Source organism: Peromyscus maniculatus, chromosome 19, assembly GCF_049852395.1.
Source record: "Peromyscus maniculatus bairdii isolate BWxNUB_F1_BW_parent chromosome 19, HU_Pman_BW_mat_3.1, whole genome shotgun sequence".
Classification (NCBI taxonomy): Eukaryota; Metazoa; Chordata; class Mammalia; order Rodentia; family Cricetidae; genus Peromyscus; species Peromyscus maniculatus.
Genome location: NC_134870.1, coordinates 287,624 through 306,374, shown reverse-complemented (window position 1 = coordinate 306,374; position 18,751 = coordinate 287,624). Strand labels below are relative to the sequence as shown.

General features: G+C 41.1%; 1 long non-coding RNA gene across 9 annotated transcripts in view; it reads left to right on the top strand.

Moving 5' to 3' along the window:
* LOC121823979 (uncharacterized) overlaps positions 1-18,751 on the top strand; it is a 65,547-nt gene that overhangs the window by 25,165 nt on the left and 21,631 nt on the right. For 6 of the 9 annotated variants that reach the window (XR_006065664.2, XR_013045946.1, XR_006065659.2 and 3 more), the window contains exon 4: positions 6,263-6,430. This is a non-coding gene — a long non-coding RNA (uncharacterized LOC121823979). Of the gene's footprint in view, positions 1-6,262; positions 6,431-9,212; positions 9,326-14,935; positions 15,097-18,751 lie in introns of all 9 variants that reach the window. The other 3 variants (XR_013045944.1, XR_013045947.1, XR_013045945.1) reach the window with 3 other exon arrangements.

Below are 18,751 nucleotides of genomic sequence, written 5' to 3'. Positions count from 1 at the left end.
TGTATGTTTTGCCTGCAAGCATGTCTATGCAGCACATGCATGCAGTGTTCATGGATGCCTGAGGAGGATATTGAATACCCTGGAAGTGAAGTTACAGACAGTTTTTATCCACTGTATGGGGTCTGGGAACTGAATCAGTGTCCAGTGGTATAGCAGTTAGTGTTCTTATGCACTGAGTCATCACTTCACCCACTAGACTGCATGTGTAAAGCATGGTTGAGGACATGCCTTTCTGCTCTTTATAATTTCTATCATAAGAGAAAACTGTAAAGACATTTTTTTTATTAAGCAACATTTTTCATTCATTTTACACATCAATCAAAGAGTCCCCTCTTCCCTCCTCCCACCCTCCCAGCCTCCCCCTCCCAACACCCTCACAAGAAGGCAAGGCCTCCCGTGGGGAGGCACATCCAATAGAGGCAAGTCCAAACCCTTCCCCCTGCCTCAAGGCTGCACGAGGTATCCCATCATAGGTAATGGGCCCCCAAAAGTCCACTTATGCACCAGGAATGGATTCTTATCCTACTGCCAGCCCCACCCCCCCAAGCAGATCAAGCTACCCAATTGTCTTACCATGCAGTGGGCCTAGTCCAGTCTCATACAGGCTCCACAGCCATTGGTCCAACTTTCATGAGTTCCCCCTAGTTTGGTTTGGAATTTTTGAGACTGGGTTTCTTTGTGTAGCCCTGGCTGTCTTGGAGCTCTCTGTGTAGACCAGGCTGTCCTCAAACTCACAGATCTACCTGCCACTGCCTCCTGAGTGATATGATTAAAGTTGTGCACTCCCACTGCCAGTAGACTGTAATATGTAATATGCCAGTAGCATGAATATGCTCTACAAAGTACTTATATAGACAGAACACTGCTAGAATGTTTGCTATGTCCCACATTCTTATCTTTCTTTATATGACTTTCTCATAGCCCTTCCACTGGCCCATGATGCCTCATCCACTGCTAGTAGACCCTCAGGAAAAAGATATCAGGGGCCAACTGCTTGGAAGAAGTATCTATAGCCACAAATTAATTCTTTTACATTAAAAATACTCAAATTATGCAAATTTTATAGTTGATGCTTATTTTTTCAGGTAACATTCTTTTACTTTCTATTTAAATCTAACTCATTTTCCATTTGGAGTTTAGCATGCAGATAAATGGGTTTCATTCTGGCAATTTCATACATAAAAATCATTGTACTTTGTCTTCTTCACAACTTTGCACCTGGGCTTTTTGCCCATCCTGTTTGCCCAGCATTTTCACAAGGATTTTTCATCAGGCCTTTGTGCCCAGACATTAGCCTAGCCTTTCTTCATGGCTTTTGTGTCAGATTTTTCACTTGGATTTTTGTCCAGGCCTCTTTTTGTCTAGCCTTTTTGCCCATCACTTTACTGCATATTTTCATCCAACCTCTGTGACTGAACTTTTCACCTTGCCCTTGCTCTTAGCTTTTGTGCTCAGATTTAGAGAAATGTCAGTAAAGGACAAAAGCTCCAATCAATTAGTCTTCTTATCCAACCCAAGGGAAGAAGTTAATGCTGTACTGTATATTTTATGGATGTTTTGCATGCAGGAAGGTTAACTGAACACATGTATGCAGTGCCCACATGTGTCTGGAGAGGACACCGAATGCCCTAGAACTGGATTTACAGTTTTTAACCACTATGTGGGGGTCTGGGACAGGGTCCTCTGGTAGAGCAGCCTGTGCTCTTACCTATTAAGCTATTGCTGCAGTTCCTTTACCTCATTTTTAAAGCATGGCCTCTGTGTACAGACCTTTTGCTTAGCCTTTGCTTACAGCTTCTGTACCCAGATTTTTCTGCCCAGCTTATTCATCCAGTCTTTTCTCCCCACAGTGATGCTTTTGGTATTGCATGGGTCTCTATTTAAATAGAGGGCACTGCATGGGAAAGTATTGCTTCTGAAGGCTTTGGGTACTGCATATGGATACATAATACTTTTCTGGGTGCTTTGTGTATTATAAAGGTATCTGTCACCCTCTTCTTGATGTCTTGGTTACTTCATTGGCATATGTCACCATCTTTTGGGTGCTTTGTGTACTGCACAGTATCTATTGTGTATTTTTGGTATTGTGTTCTGCATGCGGATCTAATCCCTCCCCCCCGGATGCTTTAGATACTGCAAGGGGTTCTATTCTCTTTTGGATGCTATTGGTACTGCACGCGGCTTGATTGCCCTATTCTGGGTGTTTTAGGTATTGTATTGGGTTCAGCAAATGGAACTATCACCTTCTTCTGTATGCTCTTGGAACTGCATGGTGCTCTGTTCTGGGTGCATTGATTACTGAATGGGGTTCTATTGCACTCATCTTGCCACTTACTTTACCATCCTCTGGATTCTTTGTATATTGCATGGGCACCTATCACCCTCTTCTGAAACCTGCTGGTACTGCATGGAAGGTATTGCCCTCTTCTGGATGCTTTGGGCACTGCAAGAGGATCTAATGCTTTCTTCTGTATGCTTTGGATATTGTGTGGGTCTCTATTATTCTTTTCTGAATGATTTGGGTATGACATGGAGATCTGCATGTGGAACTCTCACACTCTACTGGGAGCTTTGTATACTGCATGGCGATCTATTGCACTCTTCTGGCCACTGGCAGTATTGCATGGGATCTAGTGCTCTCTTTTGTGTGCTTTGAATACTGTAAAAATACATCTATAACCCTCTTCTGGATGTTTTGGGTGCCACATGGGTAATCTATCATTGTCTTCTGGGTGCTTTGGGTACTGCATGGGGAACTCTCTCCCACATCTGACTTCTTTCAGTACTACATAATGGTCGAACTTTTACCTTCTTCTTTGAGGTTTTGGTACTGCCTAAAGTTCTATCACACTCTTTTGGTCACTGACTGTACTGCATGGGAAGCTAGCACCTGTAGCTGGAGAGTTTTCTCTCTGAGTCCTTCCAAGCCCCAGCAGTCCAGCAGCCTACTTAAAAAATAAACACACAGATGCTTATATTATTTAAACTATTTGGCCTAATGGCTCAGGCTTCTAGCTATCTAGTTCTTACATCTTAAATTAATCCATTTCTATAAATCTATACCTTGCCATGTGGCTCGTGGCTTACCGGCATCTTCACATGCTTTTGTCATGGTGGCGGCTGGCAGTGTCTCCTTCTGCCTTCCTGTTCTCTCAATTCTCCTCTCTGTTAGTCCCTCTTATACTTCCTGCCTGGTTATTGGCCAATCAGTGTTTTATTTATTGACCAATCAGAGTAACACATTTGATATACAGACCATCCCACAGCAATCACCCTCTTCTGGATGATGTGGGTATTGCAAGGGACTCTTTTGGCTTCTTCTGGGTGCTTTGGGTACTACATGAGTGGTACTACATCATTGTCTTCTGGGTGTTTTGGGAACTGCAAAGCAATTTATCAAGCTATTTCTGGTGATTTGGCAACTGCAAAAGAACCAATTGCTCTCTTCTGGATGCTTTGGATTCTGGATGTGTTGGATATCTTGTACCCTCTTCTGGATGCCTGCATAATGGTCTGGAATGGGAACTATTGCCCTCTTCTGGATGCTTTGCATAGTTCATGGGGATCTAAATGGAGATCTATTGCTCTCTTTTAGATACTTTGAGTACTGTAAGGGGATCTAACATCCTCTTCTAGATGCTTTGGATCCTTCCTGGGGCTCCACTGTTCTTTTCTGAATGATTTGGGTATTGCATGGGGCTCTACATATGGATCTCTCACACTTTTCTGGGAGCTTTGGGTACAACATGGGCATTTATAGCCCTATTCTAGATGTTTTTGCTATTGCTTTGTGCTCTGTTGCCCTTTTCAGGATGTTTTGGTTACAATGTGGGGGTTCTGTCATACTCTGTGGTCACTGACAGCACTGCATGGGAAGCTATTGCCCTTTTCTGGATGCTTTGGTTATTACATGGGGATCTACCACTCTCTTCTGGGTGCTTTTGGTACTATCAGACATATCTGTTACCCTCTCTGGTTATTGCATGGGTAATCCATCATTGTTTTCTTTGGGAAGACAATGTCTTTTCAAAAGTGCTTTGGGAACCATTCTTGGTGATTTGATAACTGCAACGAGGTCTATTGCCTTTTTCTCGGTGTCTTGGGGATTTCATTTTAATCTATTGCTCTCTTTTGGATTCTTTATGTAAAGCAAAGGCATCCATCACTATCTTCTGGATGTTTTAGGTACTATATGGGGATTTATTTCCCTCTTCCAGTACCTAAGGGTACTGCATGGGAAGATATCGCCCTCTTCTGGATGTTTTAGATACTACTTAGGGTATACCGCCCTCTTCTGGGTACTTTGGGTACTGCTTGGAAGCTATTGTTTTCTTCTGGATGCTTTTGCTACTGCATGGGTTACTATTGTCAACTTTAGGATGTTTTAGGTACTATATATGAACCTATCCCCATCATTTGCCTGCTGCAGCAACACTGGGTGCTTTGGTTGCTGCATAAAGGTTATAGCTCTCTTCTGGGTGCTTTGGGTTCTGAAAAGGGATCTATCACCCTCTTCCATATGCTTTTGATACTGATGGGAATCTGTATGGGTATATATTGCCCTCTTCTGGGTGTTAGGGTACTGCATGGATAATATATTGCCCTCTTCTGGATGCTTTGAGTACTGCTTATGGGTGGTTTGGGTAATGATAGGAATCTGCATGGGAAGCTATTGCTTTCTCCTGCTTGCTAAAGAGACTACATGGAGAAATATAACTCTCTGCTTTGGACACTGTACTGGGATATATGGCTCTCTTCTGGGTACTTTGAATAATTCAAAGGCATCTATCACACACTTTTGAATGTCTTGGATACTGCATTGGGATATATCACCCTCTTCTGGATGCTTTAGGTACTGCAAAAACACCTTCTTTGGGGTGCTTTGCGTACTGCATGCAGCTCTGTGGCCCTCTTACACGTACTTAGGGTATTGGATGGGAATCTTTCACAATCCTCTGAAGGTACTGAACAGGAAGCAATTGCCCTCTTCTGGGTACTTTGGTTACTGCATGGGCTCTATCTCAATCTTCTGGGTATTTTGGGTACCCTCCTTTGGATGCTCTTGATAGTACATGGGGTTCTATTGACCCCCTCTGGGTTTACTGGGTGCTGCAAGTTGTTCTATTGCTCAATTTTGGATGCTTTTGGTACTTCTGGGTCTCTATCACACTCTTCTGGGTGCTTTGGTTAATGCCTGGGGACCTATTGCCATCTTCTGGATTCTTTGGGTACTGACTAGAATATGCATGGGAATCTTTCAACCTCTAAATGGTTTACATTATGTGTAAAAATGCACATAGGCTTGGAAAAGAGAGGAAAAGGAGAATAGACAGTTACATAAAGAAATTGCTTTAAAAAGTAAAATCTTTAAAGAAACAGTAAAAGTAATATAAAAATAAGCCACATAAAGATGAAAATTACACAGTCTGGATTATATTGTCTGGGATTTTTAACTGCAGAAAGACTGTAAAGGCTGCTGAGTTAAGCCAATATATATGTTTTAAAGGTATCTTGATTTGTGTCTAAGGATACATTGCTTTGGAAAAGAGGTTCTTGCTTTTGTTTCCACAGAAGATGAGAACCTTGGGTTGCTTCCAAGCTAATATGGTTTGATCAAGGAAGACCCCCTGATGACCTTCCAATATCCAGAAGAGCTTCAAGGCAACTGGATCAGACAATGCAACCTCATAGACTTCTCCAGTCTGGACTTGACCATAATTCTTAATTTTCTCAGAATCCTCATAAGATTGCTAGCACCCCCAACCAGCAGGAAGTAGCATGAGAAACTATGCCCAAATTCTAAAAATATTGTTTATAAATGTTTATTTTATTTAAAGGGGATTGATTATAAATGCAATCTCTTTCTAAAGAAGAAAGGGGAATAGGATGAAAGGATAGATTATTGAATCTACTTTTAAAGAGCAACAACTTATTTGAAATATTTTACATTGCTATGGATTTTAGTGTGATACAAATTTAAAGTTAATTTTGTTATACTGAATATATTTCTACTCTTGTTTAAGGTATTACGTTTATGCAGTTCATTTAAATTGTAATATATAATTAAGAAATACAGATTAATAGTCATCTAGGATAATCAATCTTATAGTCATGTTAGTTAAGTTTTCTAGGTATACATAAATATATTTCAATTAGGTAGGTAATCTTCAAACACTTCAAAGACCTAGAGAGTATGGAATTTAAAATGTTTTAAGAACTTTGACTTTCTGGACATTGAGACATGTCTTCTTTCTTCTGGCAGCACCAATCTACTTCAGAGAAGATGGTGGGCATTGAAATAGCTCCATATAGAGTTTGCTTTCTTTGGAAAAAGTTAGCCACTTGGCAAGAAACTGTTCATGCCTGAAGTACTTGACAAAATGTATCAACTGGACATGCCTGACCCAGGGAAAAATGACCACTAAATGAGGTGAGATGGTCCTTCAGTTTCCTGCTTCACAGAGGAGACTGCCAGACATTCTGCAGGACACAGGGAGAAGCAACTGAAAGAGAAACTCTGGGCCTATAGGCTGAAGATGGATGCCCCAATGTTGCAGAGAAACTTTGGGTGAATGTTCAGGCAGCCAGCTGTCTCTACCATTCTAGAATTTTGGAAGTTGCTTACAATGTACGTCCTATTTACTTAGTTCTGAGGTGCTGCTTCTAGTACTGCTTGTGAAGTTATCTGACTCTTCTAGGTACTTTGTTTACTGCAAGGGGATGAACTGCTCTCTTTTGGATTCTTTGGGTACTGAATTGGGAATTATCTCCTAGTTCTGGATGCTTTAGGTATTGTATGGAGATCTATCCACATTTGCCTGCTTCTGCAATTGCATGGAAGCTATAGTCTTATTTTGGGTACTTGGAAATTATTGCCCTCTTCAGGGTTCTTTGGGTTCTCAAGGGATGGATCTATGTCCCTCTTTTGCCTGCTGCTGATACTTCTTGGGAAGCTATCACTCTCTTCTGAGTGCTTTGTGTACTGCAAGGGATGCATTGCCCTATTCTGGATCTTTTAGGTACTGCAAGTGACTGTATACTGCTCTTATGTATACTTCAGGTATTGCATGCTGATCTACCACTATTCTCTTGATGCTGTTGATACTTATTGGGAAAGCAATGGCCTTTTTCTTCTGGGTTCACTGTCTCATGGATGCTTTGGGAGCATCCATGGGGGCTCTAACTGCCTCTTCTGGGTAGCTTGGATACTGCATGGGAAATTATAGCCCTCTTCTGGATTATTTGTGCTCTACATAGTAATATACCAGGGGATGTATTAACCTCTTCTGGATCCTATTGGTATAGCAAGGGAATCTATTCCCCTCTCCTGGATGCTTTGGGTATTGCAGGGGAATCTATTGCCCTCTTCTGGTCACTAGAGGTACTGCATGGGAAGTGATTGCCCTCTTCTGGAGCTTTGGATACTACCATATATAACATAGCTCTCTTCTGGATTCTTTGAGTATTTCATGGAATTTTCATGGGGGATTCAAGACCCCTTCTTGATACGTTTTGCATTGCAAAGGGATCTGTAGGCTTCTGAATGCTGTAAACACTGCATGGAGGTACATATTGGGAGGTTTTGCCCTCTTCTGGATGTTTTGGGTACTTCTGGAGGGTCTATCACCCTCTTCTGGGTGCTTTTGGTAATGCATGGGGGAAACTACCACCCTTTTCTGCCTGCTTTGGGTACAGGAAGGGAATCTATCTCATTCTTCTGGTTACTGAGGTGCTACATGGGAAGCTATCGCTAATGTTCTGCATGCTTTGAGTATTGAATAAGGATCTATCACCCTCCTCTAGTTGCTCTAGGTACTGTAAGGGAATCCTTCATCCCTTTGCTGATGCTTTTGGTACTGCATGGGGTTCTTTGGCCCTCTTCTGGATGGTTTGAGCACTGAATGGCAATCTTTATGGGGTTCTTTTTGCCCTCTTTGAGATTCTGTGGGTACTGAGTACTTCATGAAGAATCTATTGCTTGGTTCTGGGTGCTTTTGCTACTGCATGGGACTCTTCCTGGATGCTTTGGGAACAGCATGGGTATCTACTACCATCTTCTGGATTCTTAGTGTACTGCATGGGGAACTTAATGGGAATCTGTTGACCTCTTCTGGATGCTTTAAGTATTGCAAGGGGATCTAGTGCCCTTTTCCAGATGCTTTGTGTACTGCATAGGGTTCTGGATGGGGACCTGCTGACTTTTCTGGATGCACTGGGTACTGCATGTAGATGTATCACCTATATATCTTGTCACTGAAGGATCCAGGAAGCTATCTCCCTCCTTTGGATGTTTGGGTCAGTGCATGCATAGCCATCACCCACTTCTGGATGCTTTGTGTGGTTGTTATGAATGAGAATGGCTTCCATAGCCTCATGGATTTGAACACTTGGTCACTAGGGAGTGGTACTATTTGAAAAGATTAGGCAGCATGGCCTTGTAGGCAGAAATGTTTCACTGGGGGTGGGCTATGAAGTTACAACAAGCCCATTCAAAGCATGAAGTTTTTATCTTGCTCCTGCCAGTGGATTAGGATGTAGAATTCTTAGCTACCTCTCTAGGACCATGGCTGCTGCTCTGCCATAATGCTTCCCACCACGATAATAGACTAAATCTCTGAAACTGTAAGCAAGCCCAAATAAAATACTTTTTTTTATAAGAATTACCATGGTCCTGGTATCACTTTACAGCAATAGAAAACTAATTAAGACTTTTAAATACTGCAAGAGGATATGTTGCCCTCTTCTAGGTGCTTTGGGAACTGAATAGGAAAGCAATCTCTCTCTTCTGGGTCTTTTGGATACTGCAATGCAATCTATTTCCCTCTTTTGGATGCGTTAGGTACTGCCAAAGTACCTATCACTCTTCTCACTGCTGGAGGTACTGCATGAGGCTCTATAGCCCTTTTCTAGATATCTTAGGTACTGAAAGGGAATCTATCACCATCTTCTGTGTGCTTTGGGAACACGTTTCGAAAAATGTTTACATCATCTTCAAGAAAAGGTAGTCCTAAGTGGCATTTCGTTTTCTTTCTTTTGGTGAATAAATATTTGACTGTGAAATACCCTGGAACCTGAATAAACATGAATATTTGGGAAGTCTTGTAACTCAGTTACTTAGTTTTAAGAATTCATTATTGCTTCTTTATTCTTTGTGAGTCAGAGCATCAGATTTGAGCACTAATACATGGGTGATGACACTTGTGTTTGTTCAGTGAAACATCATTTGCACCATGCGAGCAGAAAGGCAACTTCATGCTGTTCTAATAAGATGATGTCATTACAAAGGACATATAACTCAGTGGATCCAAGTTTCCTTTATATGAAGGTACAGGGGGGGCACCTGGGGTCTCTTCGTCTAGGTCATGGTGATGTTTAGTCTCATTCTGATAGGTATCTGTATGGGTTCTTTGTCTTTCAATCCTAGTCTGTGTAGCATAGTCTAAAGTTTTTCAGAAAGTCTGAGTTCAGTTTGAGGCCTAATGTGTTATGTAGTACAGTTACGGATCAACTATGGGTTCACAGACTCTTCTGTGGTCAAGAACAGTCTCCGGATCCTATGAGGCCTTAATTGGGGCCAGAAAATTAATGGAAGGGGGGCTGGATACAAAAGTTCTGAAGCCCAGATGTGGCTCAGAACCCAAAAAAGGCTATGATGTGGTCTTGGCATGGATTAAATGAAAAGTTTGTATAAAATACTGCCTTGAATTTCATGTGGCCAGTGTCATTTACAGTGCAACAATGCTGGTAGATATGTTGGTTCCAGTCTTTTCTGAGGTCTTGGTGTTGAGTAATTCACAATTGTGATCAACCTGTCCTAGATTTGTTGAAGACCAGATAGCATCTGGGCCCACACATCTATCTTACCAAAGTGTTCACTTATTGTTTCTGTGTTCTAGAAACCATGGATATCCTATTGTTGACCTGGCTCCACTAAATTGAGAATTATCTCCTGGGTATCATGAAGTACTTGGGGGCTCACACACCCTTGAAGTTAAATTGGACCCAGGCATCTATCTCAGCTTGCATTTCTTTCATTTGTTTGTCAGTCATCTGTGGTGGTATTGTGTTCCCCAAAATATCGTGTACCTTAATAAACTTATCTGGGGTCAGAGAACAGAAAAGCCACTAGTTGGGCAGTGACAGCACACGCCTTTAATCCTAGCATTCCAGAGACAGAAATCCCTCTGGATCTCTGTGAGTTCAAGGCCACATTGGAAACAGCCAGGCATGGTGACTCACGCCTTTAATCCCAGGAAGCCAGCCTTTAATCCCAGAGAGTGGTGGTAGAAAGCAGAAAGATATATAAGGCGTGAGGACCAGAAACTAGAAGATTTTGGCTGGTTAAGCATTTGGCTGGTTAAGCTTTCAGGCTTTGGAGCAACACAGTTCAGCTGAGATTCATTCTGGATAAGGACTCAGAGGCTTCCAGTCTGAGGAAACAGGACCAGCTGAGGAAATGGCAAGGTGAGATAGCTGTGGCTTGTTCTGTCTCTCTGATCTACCAGCATTGACCCCAATAACTGGCCTTGGGTTTGATTTTATTATTAAGAACTTTTAAGATTCCTGCTACATATGGCGCCCAACGTTCATGTTACGAATTCATGAAAAAGCTGTTTGCCTGTGGCCTTGTGAGCCCCAGCTCAGGTCCAAGTTACACTCAGCTGGTTGTGGTGGCGCACGCTGGTAGGATTTGCTGAAGGAGACAGAGGCAGGAGGATCCCGAGTTTGAGGCCGGCCTAGGAGGCTTGGGAGAAGCTTTGGCCCGGACAGAACCACAAACAGTGGTGGGACCATGGAAGCAGTGGCTACTGCTCCACGTTGCCAGCTCCTTCTCATCATGTTGGTGACTTCGGTGATGCTGCTACCTGGGACGAAGGGTTTACCGCTGCTGTTTCAGAGAAGAATTGCTAGGACCATCGTGTTACAAGAAAGCCTTGGCAAAGGTCAGTTTGGAAAAGTTTGGCAAGACAAATGGTGGGGAGAAATTGTGAAGATTTTCTGTTCTAGGGAAGAATGTTCATGGTTCCGAGAGACAGACATTTATCAGACTGTGATGGCTCCAAACCACAGAGGAGGAAAAAAAAAAAAGTCTGCATGGAACCATGACCACACTTAACAGCAACTTTGAAATCTTCAAAAGGACTATGGTAAAGCCATTGAGCTGATTAACACCACGAAAAGATCTGCTTTGGACTACAAACTGCTTAGGACAATTTTGAGATGGCTAGCTGAGATGATCCAGCCTGACAGACTACTTGAACAAAGACTTGAAACAAGTCCTGAACTTTCCTATTATGCAGAGACTGGACAAATGATACAGGACTTGACAATTAACCCCAAAATTTTCTTTTCAAGATTCCCTAAAGATATCTTCACCCCTAGAAAGCAAAAATAAAAAGAGAAAATAGATATGAGATAGATCATCGAATCTACTCTGAGAAAAAAGATAAAGAAATAATAGGATAAATAGGTAGATCACTGAATCTACACTGAAGAAAAAGGGGAAGATATAAAAATGACAAAAGGTAGACTAATGAATCTATTATGAAAAGAAAAAAGAGAAAATATGGATATGATAAGATAAAAAGGGAGATTATGGAATCTACTTTTAAAAAGGAACTACTTGTTTTAAATAAGATAAGTAATGAAAATTTTTTGGTCTGAGTTTATCAGATGTTACTGGACTGGACATTGTTAATATATATAATGGAGTTTTCATCTGAATCTGTCAAATGTTAATGGACTAGACATTATTAATGTAATTTTTGGCTGTATATATTGTATATACTTATTGGATAGTTTTTTTTGTATTAGTTACAAGCTTTCTTTAATTTTAGACAAAAAGAGAGGAAATGTGGTGGTATTGTGTTCCCCAAAATATCGTGTACCTTAATAAACTTATCTGGGGTCAGAGAACAGAAAAGCCACTAGTTGGGCAGTGACAGCACATGCCTTTAATCCTAGCATTCCAGAGACAGAAATCCCTCTGGATCTCTGTGAGTTCAAGGCCACATTGGAAACAGCCAGGCATGGTGACTCACGCCTTTAATCCCAGGAAGCCAGCCTTTAATCCCAGAGAGTGGTGGTAGAAAGCAGAAAGATATATAAGGCGCGAGGACAAGAAACTAGAAGCTTTTGGCTAGTTAAGCATTTGGCTGGTTAAGCTTTCAGGCTTTGGAGCAACACAGTTCAGCTGAGATTCATTCTGGATAAGGACTCAGAGGCTTCCAGTCTGAGGAAACAGGACTAGCTGAGGAAATGGCAAGGTGAGATAGCTGTGGCTTGTTCTGTCTCTCTGATCTACCAGCATTGACCCCAATAACTGGCCTTGGGTTTGATTTTATTATTAAGAACTTTTAAGATTCCTGCTACAGTCATCAGCTTAGAAAGACTCATGTTTGAACTCAAGATTTTTGGTGAGTAGGGTCTGGTCTGGTAAGAATCAACTGAAGTCAGGTTAAGGTTGAGTGCAATCTATTCATTATTAATATTAAGGAATAACCATGATTTTTGGTCATTAATTTGAGTCTTTGTCTTATTTAAGGTCATGTTATAGTCCAGGCTCCTGTGTGTTTAGGAATATCCTGCTTCATATGAAAAGAGGGTGTGTCCCATACTCCCTTGAATTTAAGCTTGGCACAGTCTACTTTGTAATTTGGGAGATGATAGGCTGCCATTGATGTCCCTTTATGGTCTTTTCCTTATGTTGCTCATTAGACCACCACCTCTAAGTATTACTCTGGGTCCTAACTTCCCAGAGTTGTGTATATGGCCTAGGTCACACTTGAAGTTAAGTTGTCCTTGAACTGTGATAATCCAGAAAATAACTGGGTACAGAGTATTTCTGGGTATGGCCCACAAACCCTTGATTCCAAAGTTTGTCCATGTTAATATTTAAGATTTAATATTTAAGAGTGATATTTAAGGCTGTGATATGATGTTTACTTACCCCCTGATTTAAGAATGTTTTCCATGGTGATTGAAAGGAGCATAAAGCTCAAAAGTCCTAAAGGTATAATGTGTTGGATTTCATTCATCAGATTACCAATATTTGTTAGTACAATGGGTCTGTCTTTGTTAGAGGATTTGGTTTGGCTAACTCACACTTGAAGTCAACTTGGCCTTCAACTTTTGAAGTACAGATTGTACATGGTCAGACATCACTAGAGAGAGTGGCCCACACATCCTTCATGCCCAGACTGTAGAACTGTCATTTGTGGCCCAGACATCATAAAGGCCATGGTTTAGTTCTGACTTTACTTAACTGGGAATGTTGTCTCAATTTGAAAGAGAGTGGGTGTGGCCCAAACACATTTGAAAGTTGGCCCCTAACTTCTTGGTGGTTAATGAGCCATCAGGTTTCATAGATATCATTTGGTATCCAGTCATCAGGTTAGGAAGTCTTAGGTATCATTGCATGGTTATGTTGAACAGAGTCTAGTTTGGAAAAGTTATTGATTGAAGTCAAGAGAAGTCTAGATGCAGTTGAATCATTTTTTTTTGTATTTAGAAATGCCCATATTATTTGGTGATTAATGTGAACACTTGACTCCATTAGGACCATGGTGTGGTCCTGTCTTCCTTGTTGGAAGGATCATTGTGGGATTCATGAAGAGAGTATGGTCCACAGCAATAAAGCTGGTCCCAGGCTACTTGCTAATCATGGGGTTGCTAGGCTACCACTGATGTCATGTTATTGCCTTTGCTTTTTTGTAACTCATAAGACTACCATCCTTGGGGTTCATCATTTTTACTTATCCTGGAGTAATGAGTGTGGGCCAGGGAATGCTTGAGGTTAACTTGTTATCATCAATCTCTTGAAGTCCAGATAAGAGCTGGGCACAGAGGATTTCTGCGTGCAGCCAATACACCCTTGATTCCAAGTTGTGCTCATGTTGTATGATGTTCATGTGCACCCCAGGCTATGTGAGAGCAGTGATGTTATCTTCACATATCTGGAGTTAGAATATTGCCTGTGTTGGAAGAATAGAGGGTATAACCCACAAACCCTTGAATTTAAGGAGATGGATATCACTCATCAGATTTTTAATTCTTGTTGTTATAATGGCTCTAACATAGTTGGAGGGCTTGTTTGTGGCTAACTCATACTTAAGGTAAACTTGTCCTACATCTCCATAAGTTGACCTAGGACCGTTATTAGGTGTGACCCAGACATCTTTCATTATTGCTAACTGGGGGAGCCAACCTCTAGTCAGCACCCAGGGTTTCTAAAAAAATTCAGAGTATGCAAAAAATCTAGGGTATGAAAAAAAAAATCCAAAAATGCAGTGATGGCTTAGGAAAAATTCTTATCTATCTGAAGGGAAAAATAAGGCAACACATATGCTTCCTGATGGTAACTTTCTCTTTTACTTAATCTTGAAAAAAATACTTTCTGAAAATCTCTTTCTCCTCTGCATAGCTCTACACTGCCACCCTCACAGCCAAACTCTAGACAATTATATGTTACATTTTCAGGGCTCATTAACACATGATAAGTCACATTGTTTCTCTTAGGCTAAGGAGGTCATATTGACCTGCCAGTGAGTAATGCTTGGCCATGTACATAGCTCTTTCCCAGACAGAAAATGACATTGAAATTCAGGACTTAAACAATGAACACTTAGTTAGCTGAACTTTGAGTGGTAGAGAGTATGTGCAGAAAGTCTATTACTGCAGGGGGTTATGTCTATCAAAATTGCTTCAAGTCTTACCTTGAATCAGCAATAAATACCTGGGAATTCATCCTTGTGTATTCATCTCCAGGGGCAACTAGCTTGCTTTGAATTTGTTCTAAAGTCTAAAATTAGCTGTCTTTGTTACTGAAAATATTATTACTTTTCTATGTCAGTCTGAATAATGAGAAATATCTTAGTATTATTTCTATTCATCAAAATTATACAGTTTAAGCAGAAATCTTCCTGACCATCCACAGCTATATGTGTGCCCAAAGATGGAATATTCACATGAAATAAACAGACAAGCAGTGAGAAGCACCTGTAGCAGTTCTTAGGGAAGAAATGAAGTGGTGCATGAGAGAAATTACAGATAGGAGCAACTGGTCATTTGCTGTCAGTGACCTCACAGCTTTTCCAGGTGAGGCTTCCCATCTGAGAGTCATTTATCTGGTGGGTTGACCTGTTCAACACTAGTTGTCACCTGCTGTATATTCCCACAGCTTCTTGTAAAGCCATTGCTACCAGCAGCTCTCAGCATTTCATGCCCAAGGTTTCCAGACTATTGAATGGTTAGATATCATAAAGGCCTTGGTGTGGTCCTGGTTCCCCCGTGGTGAGGATATGTGACTTGGCTGGATAAAAGGAGAGTATACAATACCTATACATATAATTTAAATGAGCTCAGCCTCATTTAAATGGTCAAGAAGCTGCCAGATTAGCATTGGTGGGAATTCATGGCCTATGACCTGATATGCATTTTCAGTGAAGAAATGATGATGGGTGAGTCCATGTTTTTTGATGAACAGGGTGTGGTCTAGGTCACAAATGAAGTTATGGGTTTTCCAGAAAAATAATTTGAAAAGGCCTGGCATCAGAGCAGGCCGAAGTCATGGGTATGTCCATTTCTTTTGACTGTTCGTCCCTTTAATTCCTGGCTCATTTGTGGTGGGATTGTTTCCTGGTTTGGATAGAAAGAGGGTGATGACCCTTGAAGACAATATGGCTACCTGGAGGTCAAAGAACTGTCAGGTTTCTTTGAGGTCTGTTTTGTGCCTTGCACCTGTGTTAATATTCAGGTCACTAGCAAACTTTGCTAGTTTGGCTAGGATGGAACTTGTCCAGATGTCAGTTAATTAGAAGAAGGCCAATTTTGCATTAGTCCAAGCTTCTTGATAGGAAGGGTTACTCCTATGTTACTTTTGAGAGTTGTTTGTTCCTAAAAACATCAGTTGAAGTCAATACTTGGAGTTTTATCAGACCACAACAGTGTGCAGTTTAACACCCTTTGTATTATGCTATGTCCATATTCACTGGCTACTCAGATGAGAGCTTGGATCATTATGGTAAGTGGAACATCCTGGCTTGCATGTTTTGAGGATGGTGGTACATGTTATAAATGAAATGTATGTGATCCACACAGTTGGTACTCAGGATGTCAACTTATATCAGTACATGAAATCTGTGAGTCTAAGACTTTCAACAAACATGCCTTTGTGTGTCTCTTTTGAGGCCTTGGTTGACTGTAAAATAGCAAGTGAAATCAAGGTCTGAAATCAGAGTGCCTCAAGGTTCTCTCTAACTACCAAATATGTCAAGGATCTTCATTTGCTTTCATCTGTAATGGAGCCATTGGCTCCATTGAGAACATGGTGTTTCAGGCCCCCTCTTCAGGTGAGGGTGTTTTCTGGGTTGGATGAAGAAGAGAATTCTTGTATATTATTAAAGGGCCAGCTTTTAATAATATACTACCCAGGGCTCAGGAGAGAAATTACAAATGGCAAGAACTATTTTTGGGAAAAAGAATCTCAACATAATGAGCTCTTTGTCCATCTACTTTATTCTTCTGGAATAAAATCCTATTTATACAGCTACAGTTCTGTACTCAAGCCTAGTTTCTTTCTTGCCTGATTTGTCTCTATCTTTATCTGCTGTCATCTCTAAGTTTTATCTTAATTCTCTCATTTTAGTTTTGCCTCATCTAAGTCCTTCTTATCTCATTCTTACCCATCTAGTATTCTTCCTCATCTTCCATCTCATCCTCAAGTTCTACACTCCTATCTTCCTCTTCATCTCCTTATACCCCTAAATCCTCTCAAGTCTCTGAGGTATTCAGTTATAAACCCAAGCCATAGTGATCCTCTCCCTGAGCAAGGTTACCAGGCTTGAATTTTTATGGGATCATAAAGGCAGGTAAGAATTTTCCTCAGGCAATGACTGTCAGGTTTTCTTTTACAACTTGAAATGGATTGGTTAAAGGAGGAGGTCATTTGAGAGCTAATGATCAGTTAGGGGATCTGTGTGCTCAGTCTTTATTCCTAGAAGTAGTTAGGTAAGAAATTAGGAGTCTACAATGTTAGTAATAGAAAAGGAGGGTCTCAGATTGCACAAGAAATAAAGCTATCCACCTAACCTAGGGAACAGGTGTCATTTCCACAAGGGTGTTACCTTAGTTCAGGAGATCATTTGGCCTTGGATGCTTGATAGGTATTTTAGATAAATACACTGTTAGGAATTCTTAGAAGCACACAAGAAAATCATTTTAGGAACCAGCTAATATATATATACAAAAGCTATATCACCAAGACTTCTTAAGCCATGGTTTGACCTTTGAAGAAGTCCTTGACTTTTCCAAGTAGTAGCTTTTGTGACAGTAGCTGAATTCCATTGTTTTCCTGTGGCTAGCAGCAGAGAATATCTTGCATTCATCCATGCATTTTATGGTCAGGCATGTTTCTCTTCTAGGATTGCCTGGACTTCTTGCACATAGGGCTTGGTCCTTGGCTACTTGACTTCAGTGTTTGGCCTATGAAAAGTCCTCCTTTGTAGTTGGACCAGGCACCATTTAGATTGTCTTTTCAAACTGGGCTTCTTATGGTCAGCATTCAGTCTGGCCACATATCTCTCATTGGGTTGGCAGGAGCTCCCTTGATTTTAAAGTTTGGAGTTTATCTTCAGCAAAGTCTATGATTGGCCTGTAACATTTCTTTCCACTTTTGATTTTGCCTGGTTTGTTCTATGAGCTTTGTATGAGCTCTGAATTCTTCAGAGTCAATATTTGCCCCAGACCTACTTCTTCATTTGGTCCTTGGTTTCTTCAGAATAAGGATTAGAGCTGGGCATATATGTTTTCTTAGTTTTTAAGAGTATGGCCCAGGCCCACTTCTCTTCTTGATTAGGGCCCAGGCATATTCATAGTTAGGATTGGACTCAGGCCCACTACTTTTCTTGGACTCTGGGCTCTGTCAGCATTAAGGTTATGATGTGGCCCACATCTCTTCTTGCTTAGGCCCATACTTCATCAGGGTAAGGATTATAGGCAGGTAATTTTTTTTTTTTCGCCGTGATCGATCTTGGCCTCTTTAATTTAAGAGAATGTTCCAGGTTTTCTCTCCTTGTTTTGGCTCAAGCTTTTGTCAGGATAAGTGTGATGCCCCTATGTTCCCCTTTTCCTGCTTTGCCCCAGGCCTCTTTCATTTGAGGGATTGGTCTGGGCCCACTTTCTTTCTTAGTTTGAGCCCATTCTTCTTCAGGGTCAGAGTTATGCTCAGGCCAAATTCTCATCTTGGTAAGAGCCCTGGCTTCAGTTCAGGTAAAATTTAGGCATGGATATTCTCCTTTTCTTTCTTTGAGCTGTGTCTTTTTCTTCTGAGGGGTTGGCCAGGACCCATTTCCTTCTTAGTTTGGGGCCAGCCTTCTTTAGGGTCAAGGGTGGGCATGGACATTCTTTCCTTTCCTTTCCTTTCCTTTCCTTTCCTTTCCTTTCCTTTCCTTTCCTTTCCTTTCCTTTCCTTTCCTTTCCTTTCCTTTCCTTTCCTTTCCTTTCCTTTTTCCTTTCCTTTCCTTTCCTTTTTCCTTTCCTTTCCTTTCCTTTCCTTTCCTTTCCTTTCCTTTCCTTTCCTTTCCTTTCCTTTCCTTTCCTTTCCTTTCCTTTCCTTTCCTTTCCTTTCCTTTCCTTTCCTTTCCTTTCCTTTCCTTTCCTTTCCTTTTCCCATTTGGCCTTGACTCTTCCATTTAATGGATTGCCCCAGGCATACCTCTGTTTTTCCTCTGGGCCAGAGCTTACTCATCTTCTG